General features: G+C 50.5%; 7 pseudogenes; all 7 read right to left on the bottom strand.

Moving 5' to 3' along the window:
* Positions 1–1,964: 1,964 nt before the first annotated feature.
* Positions 1,965–2,084, bottom strand: LOC130352052 (5S ribosomal RNA; annotated as a pseudogene).
* Positions 2,085–2,350: 266 nt separating this feature from the next.
* Positions 2,351–2,470, bottom strand: LOC130352120 (5S ribosomal RNA; annotated as a pseudogene).
* Positions 2,471–2,552: 82 nt separating this feature from the next.
* Positions 2,553–2,672, bottom strand: LOC130324074 (5S ribosomal RNA; annotated as a pseudogene).
* Positions 2,673–9,890: 7,218 nt separating this feature from the next.
* LOC130325129 (5S ribosomal RNA) lies at positions 9,891–10,010 on the bottom strand (annotated as a pseudogene).
* An 82-nt stretch (positions 10,011–10,092) lies between these two features.
* On the bottom strand, positions 10,093–10,212 carry LOC130348981 (5S ribosomal RNA; annotated as a pseudogene).
* Positions 10,213–10,294: 82 nt separating this feature from the next.
* LOC130352677 (5S ribosomal RNA) lies at positions 10,295–10,414 on the bottom strand (annotated as a pseudogene).
* Positions 10,415–12,698: 2,284 nt separating this feature from the next.
* On the bottom strand, positions 12,699–12,818 carry LOC130330154 (5S ribosomal RNA; annotated as a pseudogene).
* Between the last annotated feature and the right edge of the window lie 698 nt (positions 12,819–13,516).

The raw sequence follows: 13,516 nt of genomic DNA, 5'->3' as shown, positions 1-13,516 counted from the left end.
TCAATGGCACTTTGAATTGCCAGCCAGTCTCCCATGCTGGTAACTGCCGGGCAGCAGTCTGCGATCTGAGGAGAGCAGGCATGTTCAGGCTTAGGATGGCCGTTGACAGCTTCACACCCTGTGTATTGTGGATTTAAGCATCAATAAATAATTTTCGGAATCGGAGCAGAAACAGAGCAAAATGTCAACTGCACCCGGGATTCCCAGCCAGTCTCCCATGCTGGTACATACCAGGCCCGAAGCTGGGTAGCAGTCTGCGATCTGACGAGAACAGGAGCATTCAGCTTAGGATGGCCGTAGACATCTTCACACCCTGTATACTGTGGATTTAAGCATCAATAAATCCTTTTCGGAATCGGAGCGTAAGGCGGCAACAGAGCAAAATGTCAACTGCACCCGGGATTCCCAGCCAGTCTCCCATGCCAGTACTTACCGGGCTCTAAGCTGGGTAGCAGTCTGCGATCTGACGAGAGCAGGCGCGTTCAGCTTAGGATGGCCATTGACAGCTTCATGCTTTTTATACTGTGCATTTAAGCATCAATAAATCCTTTTCGGAATCAGAGAGGAAGGCGGCAACAGAGCAAAATGTCAATAGCACCTTGGATTGTCAGCCAGTCTCCCATGCCTGTACTTGCCGGGCAGCAGTCTGCGATCTGACAAGAACAGGCACATTCAGCTTAGGATAGCCGTAGACGGCTTCACAACCTGTATACTGTGGATTTAAGCATCAATAAATCCTTTTCGGATTTGGAGCGGAAGGCGGCTACAGAGCAAAATGTCAACAACACCTGGGATTCCCAGCCAGTCTCCCATGCTGGTACTTACCGGGCCCTAAGCTGGGTAGCAGTCTGCGTTCTGACGAGAGCAAGCGCGTTCAGCTTATGATGGCCGTTGACAGCTTCACGCCCTTTATACTGTGCATTTAAGCATCAATAAATCCTTTTCCGAATCAGAGCGGAAGGCAGCAACAGATTAAAATGTCAACTGCACCCGGGATTCCCAGCCAGTCTCCCATGCTGGTACTTACCAGGCCCTAAGCTGGGTAACAGTCTGCAATCTGACGAGAGCAGGCGCGTCCAGCTTAGGATGGCCGTTGACAGCTTCACACTTTGTATACTGTGGATTTAAGCATCAATTAATATTTTTATTAATCGGAGAGGAAGGCGGCAACAGAGCAAAATGTCAATGGCACCTTGGATTGCAAGCCAGTCTCCCACGCCGGTATCTGCCGGGCAGCAGTCTGCGATCTGAGGAGAGCAGACACGTTCAGCTTAGGATGGCCGTTGACAGCTTCACACCCTGTATATTGTGGATTTAAGCATCAATAAATCCTTTTCCGAATCGGAGCGGAAGGCGGCAACAGATTAAAATGTCAACTGCACCCGGGATTCCAGCCAGTCTACCATGCTGGTACTTACCAGGCCCTAAGCTGGGTATCAGTCTGCGATCTGACGAGAGCAGGCGCGTTCAGCTTAGGATGGCCGTTGACAGCTTCACACCCTGTGTATTGTGGATTTAAGCATCAATAAATCCTTTTCGGAATCGGAACGGAAGGCGGCAACAGAGCATAATGTCAACTGCACCCGGGATTCCCAGCCAGTCTCCCATGCCGGTACTTACTGGGCCCTAAGCTGGGTAGCAGTCTGCGATCTGACGAGAGCAGGCGCGTTCAGCTTAGGATGGCCGTTGACATCTTCACGCCTTGTATATTGTGGATTTAAGCATCAATAAATATTTTTATTAATCGGAGAGGAAGGCGGCAACAGAGCAAAATGTCAATGGCACCTTGGATTGCCAGCCAGTCTCCCATGCCGGTAACTGCCGGACAGCAGTCTGCGATCTGAGGAGAGCAGGCACGTTCAGGCTTAGGATGGCCGTTGACAGCTTCACACCCTGTATATTGTTGATTTAAGCATCAATAAATCCTTTTCCGAATCGGAGCGGAAGGCGGCAACAGATTAAAATGTCAACTGCACCCGGGATTCCCAGCCAGTCACCCATGCTGGTACTTACCAGGCCCTAAGCTGGGTAGCAGTCTGCGATCTGACGAGAGCAGGCGTGTTCAGCTTAGGATGGCTGTTGACAGCTTCACACTTTGTATACTGTGGATTTAAGCATCAATAAATAATTTTCGGAATCGGAGCAAAATGTCAACTGCACCCGATAATCCCAGCCAGTCTCCCATGCTGGTACTTACCAGGCCCGAAGCTGGGTGGCAGTCTGCGATCTGACGAGAACAGGCGCATTCAGCTTAGGATGGCCATAGACATCTTCACACCCTGTATACTGTGGATTTAAGCATCAATAAAACCTTTTCGGAATCGGAGCGGAAGGCGGCAACAGAGCAAAAAGTCAACGACACCTGGGATTCCCAGCCAGTCTCCCATGCTGGTACTTACCGGGCCCTAAGCTGGGTAGCAGTCTGCGATCTGACGAGAGCAGGCGGGTTCAGCTTAGGATGGCCGTCGACAGCTTCTCGCCCTTTAAACTGTGCATTTAGGCATCAATAAATCCTTTTCGGAATCGGAACGGAAGGCGGCAACAGAGCAAAATGTCAACGGCACCTGGGATTCCCAGCCAGTCTCCCATGCCAGTACTTACCGGGCCCTAAGCTGGGTAGCAGTCTGCGATCTGACGAGAGCAGGCGCATTCAGCTTAGGATGGCCATTGACAGCTTCATGCTTTTAATACTGTGCATTTAAGCATCAATAAATCCTTTTCGGAATCGTAGAGGAAGGCGGCAACAGAGCAAAATGTCAATGGCACCTTGGATTGCCAGCCAGTCTCCCATGCCCGTACTTGCCGGGCAGCAGTCTGCGATCTGACAAGAACAGGCACATTCAGCTTAGGATAGCCGTAGACGGCTTCACACCCTGTATACTGTGGATTTAAGCATCAATAAATCCTTTTCGGAATCGGAGCGGAAGGCGGCTACAGAGCAAAATGTCAACAACACCTGGGACTCCCAGCCAGTCTCCCATGCTGGTACTTACCGGGCCCTAAGCTGGGTAGCAGTCTGCGATCTGAAGAGAGCAGACGCGTTCAGCTTAGGATGGCAGTTGACAGCTTCACGCCCTTTATATTGTGGATTTAAGCATCAATAAATAATTTTCCGAATCGAAGCGGAAGGCGGCAACAGATTAAAATGTCAACTGCACCCTGGATTCCCAGCCAGTCTCCCATGCTGGTACTTACCAGGCCCTAAGCTGGGTATCAGTCTGCGATCTGACGAGAGCAGGCGCGTTCAGCTTAGGATGGCCGTTGACAGCTTCACACCCTGTATACTGTGCATTTAAGCATCAATAAATCCTTTTCGGAATCGGAACGGAAGGCGGCAACAGAGCAAAATGTCAACGGCAGCCGGGATTCCCAGCCAGTGTCCCATGCCGGTACTTACCGGGCCCTAAGATCTGTACCAGTCTGCATTCTGACGAGAGCAGGCGCGTTCAGCTTAGGATGGCCGTCGACAGCTTCACACCTTGTATACTGTGGATTTAAGCATCAATAAATTATTTTCGGAATCGGAGCGGAAGGCAGCAATAGAGCAAAATGTCAACGGCAACCGGGATTCCCAGCCAGTCTCCCATGCCAGTACTTACCGGGCCCTAAGCTAGGTAGCAGTCTGCGATCTGACGAAAGCAGGCGCGTTCAGCTTAGGATGGCCATTGACAGCTTCATGATTTTTATACTGTGCATTTAAGCATCAATAAATCATTTTCGGAATCGTAGAGGAAGGCGGCAACAGAGCAAAATGTCAACTGCACCCGGGATTCCCAGCCAGTCTCCCATGCCGGTACTTACTGGGCCCTAAGCTGGGTAGCAGTCTGCGATCTGACGAGAGAAGGCGCGTTCAGCTTAGGATGGCCGTTGACATCTTCACGCCTTGTATATTGTGAATTTAAGCATCAATAAATATTTTTATTAATCGGAGAGGAAGGCGGCAACAGAGCAAAATGTCAGTGGCACCTTGGATTGCCAGCCAGTCTCCCATGCCGGTAACTGCCGGGCAGTAGTCTGCGATCTGAGGAGAGCAGGCACGTTCAGGCTTAGGATGGCCGTTGACAGCTTCACACCCTGTGTATTGTGGATTTAAGCATCAATAAATCCTTTTCCGAATCGGAGCGGAAGGCGGCAACAGATTAAAATGTCAACTGCACCTGGGATTCACAGCCAGTCTCCCATGCTGGTACTTACCAGGCCCTAAGCTGGGTAGCAGTCTGCGATCTGACGAGAGCAGGCGCGTTCAGCTTAGGATGGCCGTTGACAGCTTCACACTTTGTATACTGTGGATTTAAGCATCAATAAATAATTTTCGGAATCGGAGCAGAAACAGAGCAAAATGGCAACTGCACCCGGGATTCCCAGCCAGTCTCCCATGCCGGTACTTACTGGGCCCTAAGCTGGGTAGCAGTCTGCGATCTGACGAGAGCAGGCGCGTTCAGCTTAGGATGGCCGTTGACATCTTCACGCCTTGTATATTGTGAATTTAAGCATCAATAAATATTTTTATTAATCGGAGAGGAAGGCGGCAACAGAGCAAAATGTCAATGGCACCTTGGATTGCCAGCCAGTCTCCCATGCCGGTAACTGCCGGGCAGTGGTCTGCGATCTGAGGAGAGCAGGCACGTTCAGGCTTAGGATGGCCGTTGACAGCTTCACACCCTGTGTATTGTGGATTTAAGCATCAATAAATCCTTTTCCGAATCGGAGCGGAAGGCGGCAACAGATTAAATTGTCAACTGCACCTGGGATTCCCAGCCAGTCTCCCATGCTGGTACTTACCAGGCCCTAAGCTGGGTAGCAGTCTGCGATCTGACGAGAGCAGGCGCGTTAAGCTTAGGATGGCCGTCGACAGCTTCACACCTTGTATACTGTGGATTTAAGCATCAATAAATTATTTTCGGAATCGGAACGGAAGGCGGCAACAGAGCATAATGTCAACTGCACCCGGGATTCCCAGCCAGTCTCCCATGCCGGTAATTACTGGGCCCTAAGCTGGGTAGCAGTCTGCGATCTGACAAGAGCAGGCGCGTTCAGCTTAGGATGGCCGTTGACATCTTCACGCCTTGTATATTGTGGATTTAAGCATCAATAAATATTTTTATTAATCGGAGAGGAAGGCAGCAACAGAGCAAAATGTCAATGGCACCTTGAATTGCCAGCCAGTCTCCCATGCTGGTAACTGCCGGGCAGCAGTCTGCGATCTGAGGAGAGCAGGCATGTTCAGGCTTAGGATGGCCGTTGACAGCTTCACACCCTGTGTATTGTGGATTTAAGCATCAATAAATAATTTTCGGAATCGGAGCAGAAACAGAGCAAATTGTCAACTGCACCCGGGATTCCCAGCCAGTCTCCCATGCTGGTACTTACCAGGCCCGAAGCTGAGTAGCAGTCTGCGATCTGACGAGAACAGGCGCATTCAGCTTAGGATGGCCGTAGACATCTTCACACCCTGTATACTGTGGATTTAAGCATCAATAAATCCTTTTCGGAATCGGAGCGTAAGGCGGCAACAGAGCAAAATGTCAACTGCACCCGGGATTCCCAGCCAGTCTCCCACGCCAGTACTTACCGGGCTCTAAGCTGGGTAGCAGTCTGCGATCTGACGAGAGCAGGCGCGTTCAGCTTAGGATGGCCATTGACAGCTTCATGCTTTTTATACTGTGCATTTAAGCATCAATAAATCCTTTTCGGAATCAGTGAGGAAGGCGGCAACAGAGCAAAATGTCAATAGCACCTTGGATTGCCAGCCAGTCTCCCATGCCCGTACTTGCCGGGCAGCAGTCTGCGATCTGACAAGAACAGGCACATTCAGCTTAGGATAGCCGTAGACTGCTTCACAACCTGTATACTGTGGATTTAAGCATCAATAAATCCTTTTCGGAATCGGAGCGGAAGGCGGCTACAGAGCAAAATGTCAACAACACCTGGGATTCCCAGCCAGTCTCCCATGCTGATACTTACCGGGCCCTAAGCTGGGTAGCAGTCTGCGTTCTGACGAGAGCAAGCGCGTTCAGCTTAGGATGGCCGTTGACAGCTTCACGACCTTTATACTGTGCATTTAAGCATCAATAAATCCTTTTCCGAATCAGAGCGGAAGGCGGCAACAGATTAAAATGTCAACTGCACCCGGGATTCCCAGCCAGTCTCCCATGCTGGTACTTACCAGGCCCTAAGCTGGGTAACAGTCTGCAATCTGACGAGAGCAGGCGCGTCCAGCTTAGGATGGCCGTTGACAGCTTCACACTTTGTATACTGTGGATTTAAGCATCAATTAATATTTTTATTAATCGGAGAGGAAGGCGGCAACAGAGCAAAATGTCAATGGCACCTTGGATTGCCAGCCAGTCTCCCACGCCGGTATCTGCCGGGCAGCAGTCTGCGATCTGAGGAGAGCAGACACGTTCAGCTTAGGATGGCCGTTGACAGCTTCACACCCTGTATATTGTGGATTTAAGCATCAATAAATCCTTTTCCGAATCGGAGCGGAAGGCGGCAACAGATTAAAATGTCAACTGCACCCGGGATTCCAGCCAGTCTACCATGCTGGTACTTACCAGGCCCTAAGCTGGGTATCAGTCTGCGATCTGACGAGAGCAGGCGCGTTCAGCTTAGGATGGCCGTTGACAGCTTCACACCCTGTATTCTGTGCATTTAAGCATCAATAAATCCTTTTCGGAATCGGAACGGAAGGCGGCAACAGAGCATAATGTCAACTGCACCCGGGATTCCCAGCCAGTCTCCCATGCCGGTACTTACTGGGCCCTAAGCTGGGTAGCAGTCTGCGATCTGACGAGAGCAGGCGCGTTCAGCTTAGGATGGCCGTTGACATCTTCATGCCTTGTATATTGTGAATTTAAGCATCAATAAATATTTTTATTAATCGGAGAGGAAGGCGGCAACAGAGCAAAATGTCAATGGCACCTTGGATTGCCAGCCAGTCTCCCATGCCGGTAACTGCCAGGCAGTAGTCTGCGATCTGAGGAGAGCAGGCACGTTCAGGCTTAGGATGGCCGTTGACAGCTTCACACCCTGTGTATTGTGGATTTAAGCATCAATAAATCCTTTTCGGAATCGGAACGGAAGGCGGCAGCAGAGCAAAATGTCAACTGCACCCGGGATTCCCAGCCAGTCTCCCATGCTGGTACTTACTGGGCCCTAAGCTGGGTAGCAGTCTGCGATCTGACGAGAACAGGCGCGTTCAGCTTAGGATGGCCGTTGACATCTTCACGCCTTGTATATTGTGAATTTAAGCATCAATAAATATTTTTATTAATCGGAGAGGAAGGCGGCAACAGAGCAAAATGTCAATGGCACCTTGGATTGCCAGCCAGTCTCCCATGCCGGTAACTGCCGGGCAGTAGTCTGCGATCTGAGGAGAGCGGGCACGTTCAGGCTTAGGATGGCCGTTGACAGCTTCACACCCTGTATATTGTTGATTTAAGCATCAATAAATCCTTTTTCGAATCGGAGCGGAAGGCGGCAACAGAGCAAAATGTCAACGACACCTGGGATTCCCAGCCAGTCTCCCATGCTGGTACTTACCGGGCCCTAAGCTGGGTAGCAGTCTGCGATCTGACGAGAGCAGGCGCGTTCAGCTTAGGATGGCCGTCGGCAGCTTCTCGCCCTTTAAACTGTGCATTTAGGCATCAATAAATCCTTTTCGGAATCGGAACGGAAGGCGGCAACAGAGCAAAATGTCAACGGCAGCCGGGATTCCCAGCCAGTGTCCCATGCCGGTACTTACCGGGCCCTAAGATCTGTACCAGTCTGCGATCTGACGAGAGCAGGCGCGTTAAGCTTAGGATGGCCGTCGACAGCTTCACACCTTGTATACTGTGGATTTAAGCATCAATAAATTATTTTCGGAATCGGAGCGGAAGGCAGCAATAGAGCAAAATGTCAACGGCACCCGGGATTCCCAGCCAGTCTCCCATGCCATTACTTACCGGGCCCTAAGCTGGGTAGCAGTCTGCGATCTGACGAGAGCAGGCGCATTCAGCTTAGGATGGCCATTGACAGCTTCATGCTTTTTATACTGTGCATTTAAGCATCAATAAATCCTTTTCGGAATCGTAGAGGAAGGCGGCAACAGAGCAAAATGTCAATAGCACCTTGGATTGCCAGCCAGTCTCCCATGCCCGTACTTGCCGGGCAGCAGTCTGCGATCTGACAAGAACAGGCACATTCAGCTAAGGATAGCCGTAGACGGCTTCACACCCTGTATACTGTGGATTTAAGCATCAATAAATCCTTTTCGGAATCGGAGCGGAAGGCGGCTACAGAGCAAAATGTCAACAACACCTGGGACTCCCAGCCAGTCTCCCATGCTGGTACTTACCGGGCCCTAAGCTGGGTAGCAGTCTGCGATCTGAAGAGAGCAGATGCGTTTAGCTTAGGATGGCAGTTGACAGCTTCCTGCCCTTTATATTGTGGATTTAAGCATCAATAAATAATTTTCCGAATCGAAGCGGAAGGCGGCAACAGATTAAAATGTCAACTGCACCCTGGATTCCCAGCCAGTCTCCCATGCTGGTACTTACCAGGCCCTAAGCTGGGTATCAGTCTGCGATCTGACGAGAGCAGGCGCGTTCAGCTTAGGATGGCCGTTGACAGCTTCACACCCTGTATACTGTGCATTTAAGCATCAATAAATCCTTTTCGGAATCGGAACGGAAGGCGGCAACATAGCAAAATGTCAACGGCAGCCGGGATTCCCAGCCAGTGTCCCATGCCGGTACTTACCGGGCCCTAAGATCTGTACCAGTCTGCATTCTGACGAGAGCAGGCGCATTATGCTTAGGATGGCCGTCGACAGCTTCACACCTTGTATACTGTGGATTTAAGCATCAATAAATTATTTTCGGAATCGGAGCGGAAGGCAGCAATAGAGCAAAATGTCAACGGCAACCGGGATTCCCAGCCAGTCTCCCATGCCAGTACTTACCGGGCCCTAAGCTAGGTAGCAGTCTGCGATCTGACGAAAGCAGGCGCGTTCAGCTTAGGATGGCCATTGACAGCTTCATGTTTTTTATACTGTGCATTTAAGCATCAATAAATCATTTTCGGAATCGGAACGGAAGGCGGCAACAGAGCAAAATGTCAACTGCACCCGGGATTCCCAGCCAGTCTCCCATGCCGGTACTTACTGGGCCCTAAGCTGGGTAGAAGTCTGCGATCTGACGAGAGAAGGCGCGTTCAGCTTAGGATGGCCGTTGACATCTTCACGCCTTGTATATTGTGAATTTAAGCATCAATAAATATTTTTATTAATCGGAGAGGAAGGCGGCAACAGAGCAAAATGTCAATGGCACCTTGGATTGCCAGCCAGTCTCCCATGCCGGTAACTGCCGGGCAGTAGTCTGCGATCTGAGGAGAGAAGGCACGTTCAGGCTTAGGATGGCCGTTGACAGCTTCACACCCTGTGTATTGTGGATTTAAGCATCAATAAATCCTTTTCCGAATCGGAGCGGAAGGCGGCAACAGATTAAAATGTCAACTGCACCTGGGATTCCCAGCCAGTCTCCCATGCTGGTACTTACCAGGCCCTAAGCTGGGTAGCAGTCTGCGATCTGACAACAGCAGGCGCGTTCAGCTTAGGATGGCCGTTGACAGCTTCACACTTTGTATACTGTGGATTTAAGCATCAATAAACAATTTTCGGAATCGGAGCAGAAACAGAGCAAAATGGCAACTGCACCCAGGATTCCCAGCCAGTCTCCCATGCTGGTACTTACCAGGCCCGAAGCTGGGTAGCAGTCTGCGATTTGACGAGAACAGGCGCATTCAGCTTAGGATGGCCATAGACATCTTCACACCCTGTATACTGTGGATTTAAGCATCAATAAATCCTTTTCGGAATCGGAGCGTAAGGCGGCAACAGAGCAAAATGTCAACGACACCTGGGATTCCCAGCCAGTCTCCCATGCTGGTACTTACCAGGCCCTAAGCTGGGTATCAGTCTGCGATCTGACGAGAGCAGGCGCGTTCAGCTTAGGATGGCCGTTGACAGCTTCACGCCCTTTATATTGTGGATTTAAGCATCAATAAATAATTTTCCGAATCGAAGCGGAAGGCGGCAACAGATTAAAATGTCAACTGCACCCGGGATTCCCAGCCAGTCTCCCATGCTGGTACTTACCAGGCCCTAAGCTGGGTAGCAGTCTGCGATCTGACGAGAGCAGGCGCGTTCAGCTTAGGATGGCCGTTGACAGCTTCACACTTTGTATACTGTGCATTTAAGCATCAATAAATCCTTTTCGGAATCGGAACGGAAGGCGGCAACAGAGCAACATGTCAACGACACCTGGGATTCCCAGCCAGTCTCCCATGCTGGTACTTACCGGGCCCTAAGCTGGGTAGCAGTCTGCGAGCTGACGAGAGCAGGCGCGTTCAGCTTAGGATGGCCGTTGACAGCTTCTTGATTTTTATATTGTGCATTTAAGCATCAATATATCCTTTTCGGAATCGGAACGGAAGGCGGCAACAGAGCAAAATGTCAACTGCACCCGGGATTCCCAGCCAGTCTCCCATGCTGGTACTTACCGGGCCCTAAGCTGGGTAGCAGTCTGCGATCTGACGAGAGCAGGCGCGTTCTGCTTAGGATGGCTGTTGACAGCTTCTCGCCCTTTATACTGTGCATTTAGGCATCAATAAATCCTTTTCGGAATCGGAACGGAAGGCGGCAACAGAGCAAAATGTCAACGGCAGCCGGGATTCCCAGCCAGTCTCCCATGCTGGTACTTACCAGGCCCTAAGCTGGGTATCAGTCTGCGATCTGTCGAGAGCAGGCGCGTTCAGCTTAGGATGGCCGTTGACAGCTTCACACTTTGTATACTGTGCATTTAAGCATCAATAAATCCTTTTCGGAATCGGAACGGAAGGCGGCAACAGAGCAAAATGTCAACGGCAGCCGGGATTCCCAGCCAGTGTCCCATGCCGGTACTTACCGGGCCCTAAGATCTGTACCAGTCTGCGATCTGACGAGAGCAGGCGCGTTAAGCTTAGGATGGCCGTCGACAGCTTCACACCTTGTATACTGTGGATTTAAGCATCAATAAATTCTTTTCGGAATCGGAGCGGAAGGCAGCAATAGAGCAAAATGTCAACGGCAACCAGGATTCCCAGCCAGTCTCCCATGCCAGTACCTACCGGGCCCTAAGCTAGAGCAGTCTGCGATCTGACGAGAGCAGGCGCGTTCAGCTTAGGATGGCCATTGACAGCTTCATGCTTTTTATACTGTGCATTTAAGTATCAATAAATCCTTTTCGGAATCGGAGCGGAAGGCGGCAACAGATTTAAATGTCAACTGCACCCGGGATTCCCAGCCAGTCTCCCATGCTGGTACTTACTGTGCCCTTAGCTGGGTAGCAGTCTGCGATCTGACGAGAGCAGGCGCGTTCATCTTAGGATGGCCATTGACAGCTTAATGCTTTTTATACTGTGAATTTAAGCATCAATAAATCCTTTTCAGAATCGGAACGGAAGGCAGCAACAGAGCATAATGTCAACTGCACCCGGGATTCCCAGCCAGTCTCCCATTCCCGTAATTACTGGGCCCTAAGCTGGGTAGCAGTCTGCGATCTGACGAGAGCAGGCGCGTTCAGCTTAGGACGGCCGTTGACATCTTCACGCCTTGTATATTGTGGATTTAAGCATCAATAAATATTTTTATTAATCGGAGAGGAAGGCGGCAACAGAGCAAAATGTCAATGGCACCTTGGATTGCCAGCCAGTCTCCCATGCTGGTAACTGCCGGACAGTAGTCTGCGATCTGAGGAGAGCAGGCACGTTCAGGCTTAGGATGGCCGTTGACAGCTTCACACCCTGTGTATTGTGGATTTAAGCATCAATAAATCCTTTTCCGAATCGGAGCGGAAGGCAGCAACAGATTAAAATGTCAACTGCCCCTGGGATTCCCAGCCAGTCTCCCATGCTGGTACTTACCAGGCCCTAAGCTGGGTAAAAGTCTGCGATCTGACGAGAGCAGGCGCGTTCAGCTTAGGATGGCCGTTGACAGCTTCACACTTTGTATACTGTGGATTTAAGCATCAATAAACAATTTTCGGAATCGGAGCAGAAACAGAGCAAAATGGCAACTGCACCCGGGATTCCCAGCCAGTCTCCCATGCTGGAACTTACCAGGCCCGAAGCTGGGTAGCAGTCTGCGATCTGACGAGAACAGGCGCATTCAGCTTAGGATGGCCATAGACATCTTCACACCCTGTATACTGTGGATTTAAGCATCAATAAATCCTTTTCGGAATCGGAGCGTAAGGCGGCAACAGAGCAAAATGTCAACGACACCTGGGATTCCCAGCCAGTCTCCCATGCTGGTACTTACCAGGCCCTAAGCTGGGTATCAGTCTCCGATCTGACGAGAGCAGGCGCGTTCAGCTTAGGATGGCTGTTGACAGCTTCACGCCCTTTATATTGTGGATTTAAGCATCAATAAATAATATTCCGAATCGAAGCGGAAGGCGGCAACAGATTAAAATGTCAACTAGACCCGGGATTCCCAGCCAGTCTCCCATGCTGGTACTTACCAGGCCCTAAGCTGGGTAGCAGTCTGCGATCTGACGAGAGCAGGCGCGTTCAGCTTAGGATGGCTGTTGACAGCTTCACACTTTGTATACTGTGCATTTAAGCATCAATAAATCCTTTTCAGAATCGGAACGGAAGGCGGCAACAGAGCAAAATGTCAACGACACCTGGGATTCCCAGCCAGTCTCCCATGCTGGTACTTACCGGGCCCTAAGCTGGGTAGCAGTCTGCGATCTGACGAGAGCAGGCACGTTCAGCTTAGGATGGCCGTTGACAGCTTCTTGATTTTTATATTGTGCATTTAAGCATCAATATATCCTTTTCGGAATCGGAACGGAACGGAAGGCGGCAACAGAGCAAAATGTCAACTGCACCCGGGATTCCCAGCCAGTCTCCCATGCTGGTACTTACCGGGCCCTAAGCTGGGTAGCAGTCTGCGATCTGACGAGAGCAGGCGCGTTCAGCGTAGGATGGCCGTTGACAGCTTCACACTTTGTATACTGTGCATTTAAGCATCAATAAATCCTTTTCGGAATCGGAACGGAAGGCGGCAACAGAGCAAAATGTCAACGGCAGTCGGGATTCACAGCCAGTGTCCCATGCCGGTACTTACCGGGCCCTAAGATTTGTACCAGTCTGCGATCTGACGAGAGCAGGCGCGTTAAGCTTAGGATGGCCGTCGACAGCTTCACACCTTGTATACTGTGGATTTAAGCATCAATAAATTATTTTCGGAATCGGAGCGGAAGGCAGCAATAGAGCAAAATGTCAACGGCAACCGGGATTCCCAGCCAGTCTCCCATGCCAGTACCTACCGGGCCCTAAGCTAGAGCAGTCTGCGATCTGACGAGAGCAGGCGCGTTCAGCTTAGGATGGCCATTGACAGCTTCATGCTTTTTATACTGTGCATTTAAGCATCAATAAATCCTTTTCGGAATCGGAGCGGAAGGCAGCAACAGATTAAAATGTCAAC

Source organism: Hyla sarda, chromosome 1, assembly GCF_029499605.1.
Source record: "Hyla sarda isolate aHylSar1 chromosome 1, aHylSar1.hap1, whole genome shotgun sequence".
Classification (NCBI taxonomy): Eukaryota; Metazoa; Chordata; class Amphibia; order Anura; family Hylidae; genus Hyla; species Hyla sarda.
The sequence above is the reverse complement of the archived record's forward strand: the minus strand, read 5'-3'. Positions and strand labels throughout refer to the sequence as shown.